Genomic DNA, 12,272 nt, shown 5'->3' with positions numbered 1-12,272 from the left:
AACCAAACCTGTTTGTGAGAGAGTCAGTTTCAACAAATTTTTTTGCTCAAATTTTTTTTTTTTTTTTTGAAAAACAGGTTCTGTGATTATCAACATTTGTCAAAATGACAAATGCCAGTTCAAAACGACTTTTTTAAATTTTGAAGCTTAAGCTAATTGTGGTCAAAACAAATGTTTTTAAAAATTCACGGTGGTCATAATTGACACACAAGGTTTTGATTGACTAAAAAAGATCAGATTTTTGGCTCAGGAAAATTTTTGATTTTTTTCATCGCAATTTAGGATAAGAAAATTTTTCAACTGCAAAAATTTTTCAAGGGACAAGAGCACTGTTTTCTGCACAGCTGTAATCCGGCAGTGCTTTTCAGAGGTGGTTCAGTATCTTTTTTACAGGTGGGCAAAGTGAGGCACGGGAGATTAAATGATTTGCCTAAAGTCACACAGTAAGACAGTCATGAATAGAATTATGTCAAGTTTAGCTCTGTTATAAGCAGGTGTGACTCCCCTGACTTCATTGGTGTTATAACTACTTATGCAAGGATTGAATTTGGCATCCATAGCTCTGTCTCTCAAGCCCTCTTTATTAATCATAAGAGACACTCACTCCCACTGTAAGTAATGAGATTTCTTTGCAGCTGAAAATCCCCCAAGAATAAAATATTGAAACAATTTTAATTTTTCTCTGAGTACTTGACACTGAATAAAGGCAGCGTGCTGGAGAAAACTGAATTGTATTTCATATTCATGAGAGGAAATCACACATGGAATGAGTGAGAATGTTGGCGAAACACTAGTACAGTAATTACAATTAGCATCACCAGGGGAAGCATGCCAATTTACATATAGATAATGCCTTCATTCCAAAGCTCTGCAACCTTCCCCCACCAAAATGCAGCTACCTGATGGTGGAATCTCCATCCTTAGAGGTTTTTAAGGCCTGGCTTGACAAAGCCCTGGCTGGGATGATTTAGTTGGGGTTGGTCCTGCTTTGAGCAGGGGGTTGGACTAGATGACCTCCTGAAGTCTCTTCCAACCCTAATCTTCTATGATTCTATGATACCTTGTAGACAGAACATGGATCTGTTTAACAGAGCATGGTAACACTACACAATGGGTTTGTATAAGAAATGAAGAAGGGTTCAAAGGCCTAGTGCTTATTGCCAGCCTTTGTGTCACCGAGTGCACTGTTATGTGGATTCATTCTTATCAGGACCCATGTCTTTGTGCCTCATTCAAGGCTGAGCACACTACAGAATTAAAACTCTTGCAAAAAGAGCCATGGTATATTTAATGACCATGAGGGGCAGGACCTCTGTTTTACATCTCATCCAGAAGAGAGCAGCTCCTGGGCCCATGCTGAGGGATTGGTTCATTACTGACACAGCAGTCAGAGTACATTGGTGCTCCTCCAGTTGCTATCCTGTAATGTCATCTCCATCTGGAAGCACCATTAATAATGCTGCGTTAATGTTTGCTGCAGCGTCATTTCTAGTCCAGCTAAATGCATGCTTCCAAACAGTTGAATGAACGGGAACTGTAGGTGCTGTCCTTCCAAGGCCTGGAAAATACACTTCATGCAATTAACATGCAGGATGCCTTTATGTTGCTGACAGTCTGGAACAAAAGTTTTTTGCTTTTAAAGTGTGTCTTCCCTATTGTCACCTGACCAAAACCATTTCCAATATTTAAGGCCCTTAGATGGTATAATCACAACCAGAAATTACACTGTGTTGGAAGGCAGTAGATAACATCAGGTCACTCAGCGAGCAGGAGTTCAGCAGGAGAAGCAGGGTAAATCATAGTTCATTGACGTGTTTTTATTGCCTCAACCTTGTATCCTATTTATCTGTTTTAGCAACCATACTACTGGTGCTTGCTACTGTAATGTAAAACTGCTTTACTTGATCTTGTTGGCACTAGGGGCAGCAGGGATAAAGATCCCCTCTGTACCGTTGTGCAAACAGATCTCAGAAGAGAGGACTTCTTATTTAAGTGTTACCTTATTCTCTTGCCTTAAAAATTATTTTAAAATGGGCTGAGGGGGAGGAGAAGCTGTAAGAGGCATGTCCAGAGCGCACCCCAGATTACTGTTCTGCCCTATTTTGATAAACAAAGATTCTGTAATTGGATTTCTCTGTTTTCACTAAAGGTTGTGATCTTTTGTTTTCAGGAATCTGAACTCTTTATTCATGGTCTTCACACTTGAAATGTAAATTGTGAATCTATTCCATAGGTCTCCTCTGCCTGCAGAGAGAGTATTTACCCCATCACATGTAAAATAGGATGCAATTTGTAGATGATTGTGCCCTTTATCTTCATTCACAATCTGCTGTGTATATTCAGGAGCACACAGCAGTGTGTCTGGTATAGTACTCATTAAGGCCAGTCCTACCCTACAAACCTATGCCAGCCAGGGGTATGCAGTGGTGGGATCCCTGACTGACATAGCTGTGCCTCTAGGCACAAATATACTAGTAAAACTGCACTTTTGCCAATATAGCTAGTTTCTTGTTGGGACTGGAATAAACTATATCAGTAAAAGCTCAATTTTGCCTAAGGGAAGGCAAGAGAGCCTAAGGAAAACGAGTATTTGAGGTCCTCTAGTCCAAAAGACAGTCTATTTGCCTTGGTTATAACACATTTAAAATATGCTATGAACAGTCCCTAGCGGTGCTGTAATCAGGCTACATAACTGAGCTGAAATTTTGAACAAGAGCAAGGATTTACCCTGATGAATGGAAGATCCCACCTACCTTACAAATTTAACCAGGTTGTAGCCTGTTACTCTGACTCAGATGTTTCTGTAGTGTAGATGGACCCCAACAGCCCTGAAATACTCCTGATTATGAAATTGGTTAGTTTTATATTAAAAAAAAAAAAGATAGACCAAGTAATGTAAAACTGAAGGGAGAGTTTGGAGTTGGCCACAACTTCTGTGAAAAAGCACATGGCTTTTGATTTTTAAAAACCGTAGGTTGCTGGTTTTGACATCACCTTTGACAGGCGAACTGGCCTTGGCACGGGCAGTAGTCTGGGTCCTCTTACCTCCCTGGAACAGGATGGTGATGTGCAGCTGGCGTGCTGCCAAGGCTGCCTGAACTCCAGGTTCCATCAGAAGACCTGCAAAAGCAAGCCATGAAACTATCTATAAAGAGCTACGCTGGGGCAGGAAGCCAAGTGAAAATAGAGAAACATCATCACAGCTTTAGGTAAAAATCTGTCATTTAAATACAAATTTTCATTGATTTATCCATGAGTTGCCCCCTAAATTATCATGACAAACCCAGTCAGTGATTACACCCAATCCAATTACAGGTCAGTTAGAGGTGGCTGAAATTTTTTTAACTTGAAAGTATTTTTTATTAAAAATGCTCTTTTTTCTATAGGACAATGTTATGAATTTTGTTATTTTTATGAAAAATAAATTTGTGGCTTTAAAAAATTGTTACACTGAAAACTCTTTTTAAAATAAAAAACCTGAAACATTTTTAAAAAGCAAAATTTTCATTCCTTCTTCCTGGAAAAGACTTAACATGTTCTGACCATCTGTAATGACAAATAATATCTGATATCCACAACCATTTCCTTGACAGAAGAAAAGGTGCGTGTCTCTCTTTATTAAGTCCTTGACTAGTTCATATGTAAAAGGCAGGCATCTTCAATCTGCTGGGAAATTCATAAAACTAATCTCTTCACGGGTACACCAGCTGCAGGAACTATTTTCCAGTAGAACAATAAAGATTGAAATTCAATGATGTCATGCCCAGTGTGAGCAGTAAACTGTCTGAGGGATATTCCTGTGGGAGCTGGGGTAGAAGTTGGGGAGGAGTAAAGAATCCTCCCACCAGGCAGCACTGTCCCCTAAATTCAGCCTCCACCTTGCACCCCAGAGTTCCGTTGGTTTTTCTGCTAGGGGAATCTTCTTGGCTACTGCAGAGGATGGTGGAGACCTTACACTGGTCTATTTCGGTCACATGGACTGTTTCTCTTTGCAAAGAACAGCAAATACCAATGTAAATGTAGAGAGACAAGGTGGGCAAGGTGATATCTTTTATTGGAACATCTTCTATTGGTGAGAGCCCGTGCCAACTGATGCAGGCTTATGGGGCTCGGGCTAACGGGCTATTTGACTGCAGTGTAGATGTTCGGGCTTGGGTATGCCACATGTTGTGATAGGCATGTGTAGGAGCCACGGAGCTTGAAAGATGAGTTGACAGGGATGTTGGTCATCATAGCAGTGGACATATGTCTGCAGGTTTTGCTTCTGTTGTTCTGGCTGGGTCTGGTGCCATTTTGAGTTGGTGGATCCTAGTCTGGGGGGAGCTTGCTTCTGATGATGAGCTTGGAGAGGTTGGGGGTTTTTTGAAGCAGGTTCCCTGAGTATTTGGGTGGCCATTCTGTGATGCAATCTCCTTCTCTGGTGGCATGTCCTTGTTTGGTGAAGGCAGTTTTAAGTGTGTTAAGGTTTATATATAGGTAGATTGCATCATGGAATGTGCCACCCAAAAATCCCCTCTGACAGCACACCCCTAGTTGTCACCTACCACTCCACACTGGAATCCCTATGGGTATCTTCAAACAATTACATCCTGTACTTAATGGGGACCACCTCCTGAATAAAACTCCCAAAAAGTGTGTATCTCAACCAGTACACTAAATTCCCCAATAACAACTACATGGGTGAAACGAGACAATCACTACTCTCTCAAATGAATTCACACTGAAAAATGATAAAAGAGAAGAACACCATCTGACCTGTGGGGCAACACTTTTCACAAAGTGAGCACTGTATACCTGATCTCTCAGCCCTCATCCTCAAAGGAAACCTGTAGAACACTTTCAAAAGACAAGCCTGGGAGCTTAAATTCATAACTTTGCTAGACACCAAAAAACCATGGACTGAATAGAGACACTGGATTTATGACTTATTCCAACAATCTATAACCCACTAACCACCTTCCCCTCTAGCTTTTCCCCCCATTCTCCAATGACTGGAGAGCTGTTAACAGGCCAATTCACCTTGAATGGTCCCTTGAAATATGTGTTAACTCCTTATGCTAAATAATCATTTCCACTTTGTGTTTAGCTCTGAGTACCTTTCCCAGATTGGAGAAGAGCTCTGTGTGGCTCAAAGCATGCCTCTCTCACCCACAGAAGTTGGTCCAATAAAATATATTACCTCACACACCTTGTATCTAGTGGGACCAACACAACACCACTGCATACAACAATGTAATGTACTCAGGCTTTTATTAGGAAATATTTCTTCGCCTGATGCACCTAAGAAATGAAATCATCAACCATCATCTGGTGCCACTCTCTTTCCTGGAGCAATTTCTCTCAGATCTAATTAATCTTCCTAACATTTAGGCGTTATCCTTGGGCCTGAGAATGAAATTTCAACTGAGAAATATGAAAGGGAAATAGCATGGTGATAGGATACGCAATCAATGGGGAGAGAAAAGGGTCAGTTTTCCTCAAGGCTCTTATGACCCCTCACCTCAAAGTGGTGATTGCCAAATATCTGAGGCTTGCTAGAGAGGGAGATCAGAGTCCCGGGAATGTAGCTGCCTTCCTTTGTGGTTTCAGGTTGTTTCTTTATACTGGTAGATATATTCTGATCAACCATTGCATTAATGTAGCCTCATATTGCTCCAGGGGATACGGAAATCCTCAACTGTGTTCACCTCACACAAATGGAGATTTCCCCATCCCCTAGATAGTATGATGAATGGAACTGGAGAAAGAGGGCCTAATAGTTAGTCATTGCGACACTCAGCATTTCAGCACCTGAATACCCCTTGTGAATTGCATTCTGTGTGCCTCACTTCCCCAACTGTAAAATGGACATATTTCCCTGCTTCCCAGGGCTGTTGTGACAATAAATATGTTACTGCATTAAGTATGAGTCACTTTGATACTGTGGTGGTGAAGGCCTTATAAGTATGGTCATAGATAAATTATTACGGACACTGCATATTTAACTTTCAGTGCTGGATCAGATCTTGTCTTTCTGTGGTACCACTTAAATAGACATATTAAAAATTCAATTAATAACAAATAAGGGATACCCACCAAACATGCGGGAAGAAATCTAGATAAACATAAGATCCAGTGCCAACATGTACCCAAAATTCAAACTGTACTTTAGCTGGGGTTTGAAATATATTGGTTAACTCTTTTGTGTGTTTGTCTCTTTTTCGTGCTACCCCAACCATTTCTAGGTTTGGCCAGTACTAACAGCGGAAGTATCGGATTTCCGGAGTGAGGGAGTGCTTGCCTCAGCTGATGCTAAGTTGCGCTGGAAATCTCACAAGAAACCTTGCAAACCTCCCAGCCCAATTTCTAGATCAAAAGGATTCAGAAAATTTAGAAAAGCCTTGGCTAAGCATCAGTACTCTTGAATGCTTGTCCTAGCTGAATCTCTGTCCCTTCTTGTTTTCACCCAGCCTTAATACCAAGGAGCAGCGCGCAAGCCCATTGTCTCTCCCCACCACTGACACCATCAGCTCTGTGCCTGCTGCTGCTTCCCCCACACTCAGGAATATTCCCAGCACATTTTAGGGTATGTCTATGCTATGAAATTAGGTCGAATTTATAGAAGTCGGTTTTGTAGAAAGTGTTTTTATACAGTCGATTGTGTGTGTCCCCACACAAATGCTCGAAGTGCATGTAGTCGGTGGAGTGTGTCCACAGTACCGAGGCAACCGTCGACTTCCGGAGCGTTGCACTGTGGGTAGCTATCCCACAGTTCCCACAGTCTCTGCCACCCATTTGAATTCTGGGTAGAAATCCCAGTGCCTGATGGGGCTAAAACATTGTCGTGGGTGGTTCTGGGTACATATCGTCAGGCCCCCCTTCCCTCTTTCCTTCCGTGAAAGCAAGGGCAGACAATTGTTTGCGCCTTTTTTCTTGAGTTACCTGTGCAGACGCCATACCACAGCAAGCATGGAGCCCGCTCAGGTAACCGTCACCGTATGTCTCCTGGGTGCTGGCAGATGCGGTACTGCATTGCTACACAGCAGCAGTTTATTGCCTTTTGGCAGCAGACAGTGCAGTATGACTGGTAGCCGTCATCGACGTAGTCCTGGGTGCTCTTTAAACCGACCTCGATGAGGTCAGGGGCGCCTGGGCAAACATGGGAGTGACTCAGCCAGGTCATTTCCCTTTTAAGTTTCGTCTCATGGTGATTGAGTCCAGCCGGCAGTGCACTGTCTTTTAATCAGCAGCCAGCAGAAGACGATGGCCAGTAGTCATACTGCACCATCTTCTGCCAAGCACCCAGGAGATGACGCTGGCTAGCGGTCGTACTGCACGGTCTGCTGCCAGCAAGATGTATAAAGATAGATGAAGTGGCTCAAAACAAGAAGTAGACCAAATTTGTTTTGTATTCATTTTCTCGTCCCTCCCTCCCTCCCTCTGTGAAATCAACAGCCTGCTAAACCCAGTTTTGAGTTCTCTCCTTGAGGGGGCCATTCAGTTTCTCGCAAAGCCACCCCCTTTGTTGATTTTAATTCCCTGTAAGCCAACCCCGTAAGCCACGTCGTCAGTCGCCCCTCCCTCCGTCAGGGCAACGGCAGACAATCGTTCCGCGCTTTTTTTCTGTGCAGATGCCATACCACAGCAAGCATGGAGCCCACTTAGATCACTTTGGCAATTAGGAGCACATTAAACACCACACGCATTATCCAGCAGTATATGCAGCACCAGAGCCTGGCAAAGCAAAACTGGGCGAGTAGGCAACGTCAGCGTGGTGACGAGAGTGATGAGGACATGGACACAGACTTCTCTCAAAGCATGGGCCCTGCAATGTGGGCATCATGGTGCTAATGGGGCAGGTTCATGCGGTGGAACGCCGATTCTGGGCTCAGGAAACATGCACAGACTGGTGGGACCGCACAGTGTTGCAGGTTTGGGACGAGTCCCAGTGGCTGCAAAACTTTCTCATGCGTAAGGGCACTTTCATGGAACTTTGTGATTTGTTTTCTCCTGCCCTGAGGCGCAATAATACCAAGATGAGAGCAGCCCTCACAGTTGAGAAGCGAGTGGCAATAGCCCTGTGGAAGCTTGCAACGCCAGACAGCTACTGGTCAGTCGGGAATCAATTTGGAGTGGGCAAATCTACTGTGGGGGTTGCTGTGATGCAAGTAGCCAATCAAAGTAGTAGCAATCAAAGATCTGCTGATATCAAGGGTAGTGACCCTGGGAAATGTGCAGGTCATAGTGGATGGCTTTGCTGCAATGGGATTCCCTAACTGTGGTGGGGCCATAGACGGAACCCCTATCCCTATCTTGGCACCGGAGCACCAAGCCGGCGAGTACGTAAGCCGCAAGGGGTACTTTTCAATAGTGCTGCAAGCACTGGTGGATCACAAGGGACGTTTCACCAACATCAACGTGGGATGGCCGGGAAAGGTACATGACGCTCGCATCTTCAGGAACTCTGGTCTGTTTCAAAAGCTGCAGGAAGGGACTTTATTCCCAGACCAGAAAATAACTGCTGGGGAGGTTGAAATGCCTATAGTTATCCTTGGGGACCCAGCCTACCCCTTAATGCCATGGCTCATGAAGCTGTACACAGGCAGCCTGGACAGTAGTCAGGAGCTGTTCAGCTACACGCTGAGAAAGTGCAGAATGGTGGTAGAATGTGCATTTGGATGTTTAAAAGCACGCTGGCGCAGTTTACTGACTCGGTTAGACCTCAGTGAAACCAATATTCCCACTGTTATTACTGCTTGCTGTGCGCTCTACAATATCTGTGAGAGTAAGGGGAAGACATTTGTGGCGGGGTGGGAGGTTGAGGCAAATCACCTGGCTGCTGGTTACGCGCAGCCAGACACCAGGGTGGTTAGAAGAGCACAGGAGGGCGCGGTGAGCATCAGAGAGGCTTTGAAAACCAGTTTCATGACTGGCCAGGCTACAGTGTGAAAGTTCTGTTTGTTTCTCCTTGATGAAACCCCCCGCCTCTTGGTTCACTCTACTTCCTTGTAAGCTAACCACCCTCCCCTCCTCCCTTCGATCACTGCTTGCAGAGGTAATAAAGTCATTGTTGCTTCACATTCATGCATTCTTTATTAATTCATCACACAAATAGGGGGATAACTGCCAAGGTAGCCCAGGAGGGGTGATGGAGGAGAGAAGCACCAGGATGGGTAGTGGAGGAGGGAAGGACAAGGCCACACAGCACTTTAAAAGTTTAAAACTTATTGAATGCCAGCCTTCTGTTGCTTGGGCAATCCTCTGGGGTGGAGTGGCTGGGTGGCCGGAGGCCCTCCCACCGTGTTCTTGGGCGTCTGGGTGAGGAGGCTATGGAACTTGGGGAGGAGGGCGGTTGGTTACAAAGGGGCTGTAGCGGTGGTCTGTGGTCCTGCTGCCTTTTCTGCAGCTCAACTATACGCTGGAGCATATTAGTTTGATCCTCCAGCAGCCTCAGCATTGAATCCTGCCTCCTATCATCATGCTGCCACCACCTTTCAGCTTCAGCCCTCTCTTCAGCCCGCCACCTCTCCTCCCAGTCATTTTGTGCTTTCCTGCACTCTGACATTGTCTGCCTCCACGCACTCGTCTGTGCTCTGTCAGTGTGGGAGGACAGCATGAGCTCAGAGAACATTTCATCGCGAGTGCGTTTTTTTTGCCTTCTGATCTTCGCTAGCCTCTGGGAAGGAGAAGATCCTGTGATCCTTGAAACACATGCAGCTGGTGGAGAAAAAAAAGGGGACAGTGGTATTTAAAAAGACACATTTTATAGAACAATGGGTACACTCTTTCATGGTAAACCTTGCTGTTAACATTACATACATAGCACATGTGCTTTCATTCCAAGGTCGCATTTTGCCTCCCCCCCAGCGTGTGGCTAGCCCCTCCCCCCTTCCTGTGGCTAACAGTGGGGAACATTTCTGTTCAGCCACAGGCAAACAGCCCAGCAGGAACGGGCACCTCTGAATGTCCCCTTAAGAAAAACACCCTGTTTCAACCAGGTGACCATGAATATCACTCTCCTGAGGATAACACAGAGAGATAAAGAACGGATGTTGTTTGAAAGCCAGCAAACATACACTGCAATGCTTTGTTCTACAATGATTCCCGAGTACGTGCTACTGGCCTGGAGTGGTAAAGTATCCTACCATGGTGGATGGAATAAGGCTGCCCTCCCCAGAAACCTTTTGCAAAGGCTTTGGGAGTACATCCAGGAGAGCCACGAATGCCAGGGCAAATTAATCATTAAACATGCTTGCTTTTAAACCATGTATAGTATTTTAAAAGGTACACTCACCAGAGGTCCCTTCGCCGCCTGGCGGGTCCAGGAGGCAGAGTTGGGTGGGTTCGGGGGGTACTGGCTCCAGGTCCAGGGTGAGAAACAGTTTCTGGCTGTCAGGAAAGCCAGTTTCTCCGTTGGCTTGCTGTGAGCGATCTACAACCTCATCATCATCATCTTCCTCGTCCCCAAAACCTGCTTCTGTGTTGCCTCCATCTCCATTGAAGGAGTCAAACAACACGGCTGGGGTAGTGGTGGCTGAACCCCCTAAAATGGCATGCAGCTCATCATAGAAGCAGCATGTTTTGGGCTCTGACCCGGAGCAGCTGTTCGCCTCTCTGGTTTTCTGGTAGGCTTGCCTCAGCTCCTTAAGTTTCACGCGGCACTGCTTCGGGTCCCTGTTATGGCCTCTGTCCTTCATGCCCTGGGACATTTTGACAAAGATTTTGGCATTTTGAAAACTGGAACGTAGTTCTGATAGCACAGATTCCTCTCCCCATACAGCGATCAGATCCCGTACCTCCCGTTCGGTCCATGCTGGAGCTCTTTTGCGATTCTGGGACTCCATCATGGTCACCTCTGCTGATGAGCTCTGCATGGTCACCTGCAGCTTGCCACGCTGGCCAAACAGGAAATTGAAATTCAAAAGTTCGCAGTTCGTTTCCTGTCTACCTGGCCAGTGCATCTGAGTTGAGAGTGCTGTTCAGAGCGGTCACAATGGAGCACTCTGGGATAGCTCCCGGAGGCCAATACCATCTAATTGTGTCCACAGTACCCCAAATTCGACCCAGCAAGGCTGATTTCAGCGCTAATCCCCTTGTCGGGGGTGGAGTAAGGAAATAGATTTTAAGAGCCCTTTAAGTCGAAAAAAAGGGCTTCGTCATGTGGATGGGTGCAGGGTTAAATCGATTTAACGCGGCTAAATTCGACCTCAACTCCTAGTGTAGACCAGGGCTAAGTGGAGATTTCCTCTCTCCTTGTGCTGAGTGGCTCAGAGGGAGCAGATCAGGGCAGAGGATGAGTCCCAATATACCTGTGTAAAAAGAAAAGGAGTACTTGTGGCACCTTAGAGACTAACCAGTTTATTTGAGCATGAGCTTTCGTGAGCTACAGCTCACTTCATCGGATGCTGTAGCTCACGAAAGCTCATGCTCAAATAAATTGGTTAGTCTCTAAGGTGCCACAAGTACTCCTTTTCTTTTTGCGAATACAGACTAACGCGGCTGTTACTCTGAAACCTGTCAATATACCTGTGTTACCCTTAATCTCTCAAATTTAAAATTTACAGGAATAAATAAATAATCCTGTGAAATTGTTTAGTTAAGCCACTGAAAATGGAGAGGTAGTGTTGCCTAATGGGTAGAGCACTTAACTGGGGATCTGTTCCCAGCCCTAACACTGACCTGACTTGCTGGGTGACCTTGGACAAGTCACATCATTGCACCATGCCTCAGTTTCACCATTTGTAAAATGGAGATGATATTGACCTCCTTTGTAAATTGCTTTGAGATCTAGGTGGTGTTGCTGCTGTTATACATAGCGCCAGCAATTTAACTCCAGTAGAAAGAATGTTTCAGTAGAATATGTGATGGCTCAGTCTGATGTGGCATTTTTCTTTACTAATTAGGATTGCAGATACTGGTGAGTTACCGAGTCTTGTTCGTGAAAATAAATGTCATCTATGGTGTCCCTGGCATCTTAATGCCTTCCAAAGCAATAGTGTGTACAACTTAAGCCAGGATGTAGTCCCATTCCATCAATAAACCTTTATCAAGCTATCTCTGACAATTGTCTGACAGTGACTGTGGTGAGCAAATCTTTCCTACTCCCTCTTATTTCTCTGATATGCAAAAGAGAGAGATGTTTAGTCTGAATAAATAAATGGGGGAAAAAAGGACAGAACTGGATGACACTGGGGGGGAGTGCTCAGTTCACAATGTTTTTTTCTTTCACCTTCTTCTTAATTTCACTTTCTGCCCAGGAGGCTAAAGACATGTTATCTCCTCTAAAGGTAGTC

The sequence above is a fragment of the Natator depressus genome, chromosome 7 (assembly GCF_965152275.1).
Source record: "Natator depressus isolate rNatDep1 chromosome 7, rNatDep2.hap1, whole genome shotgun sequence".
Taxonomy (NCBI): domain Eukaryota; kingdom Metazoa; phylum Chordata; order Testudines; family Cheloniidae; genus Natator; species Natator depressus.
This window is presented reverse-complemented; position numbering follows the sequence as displayed.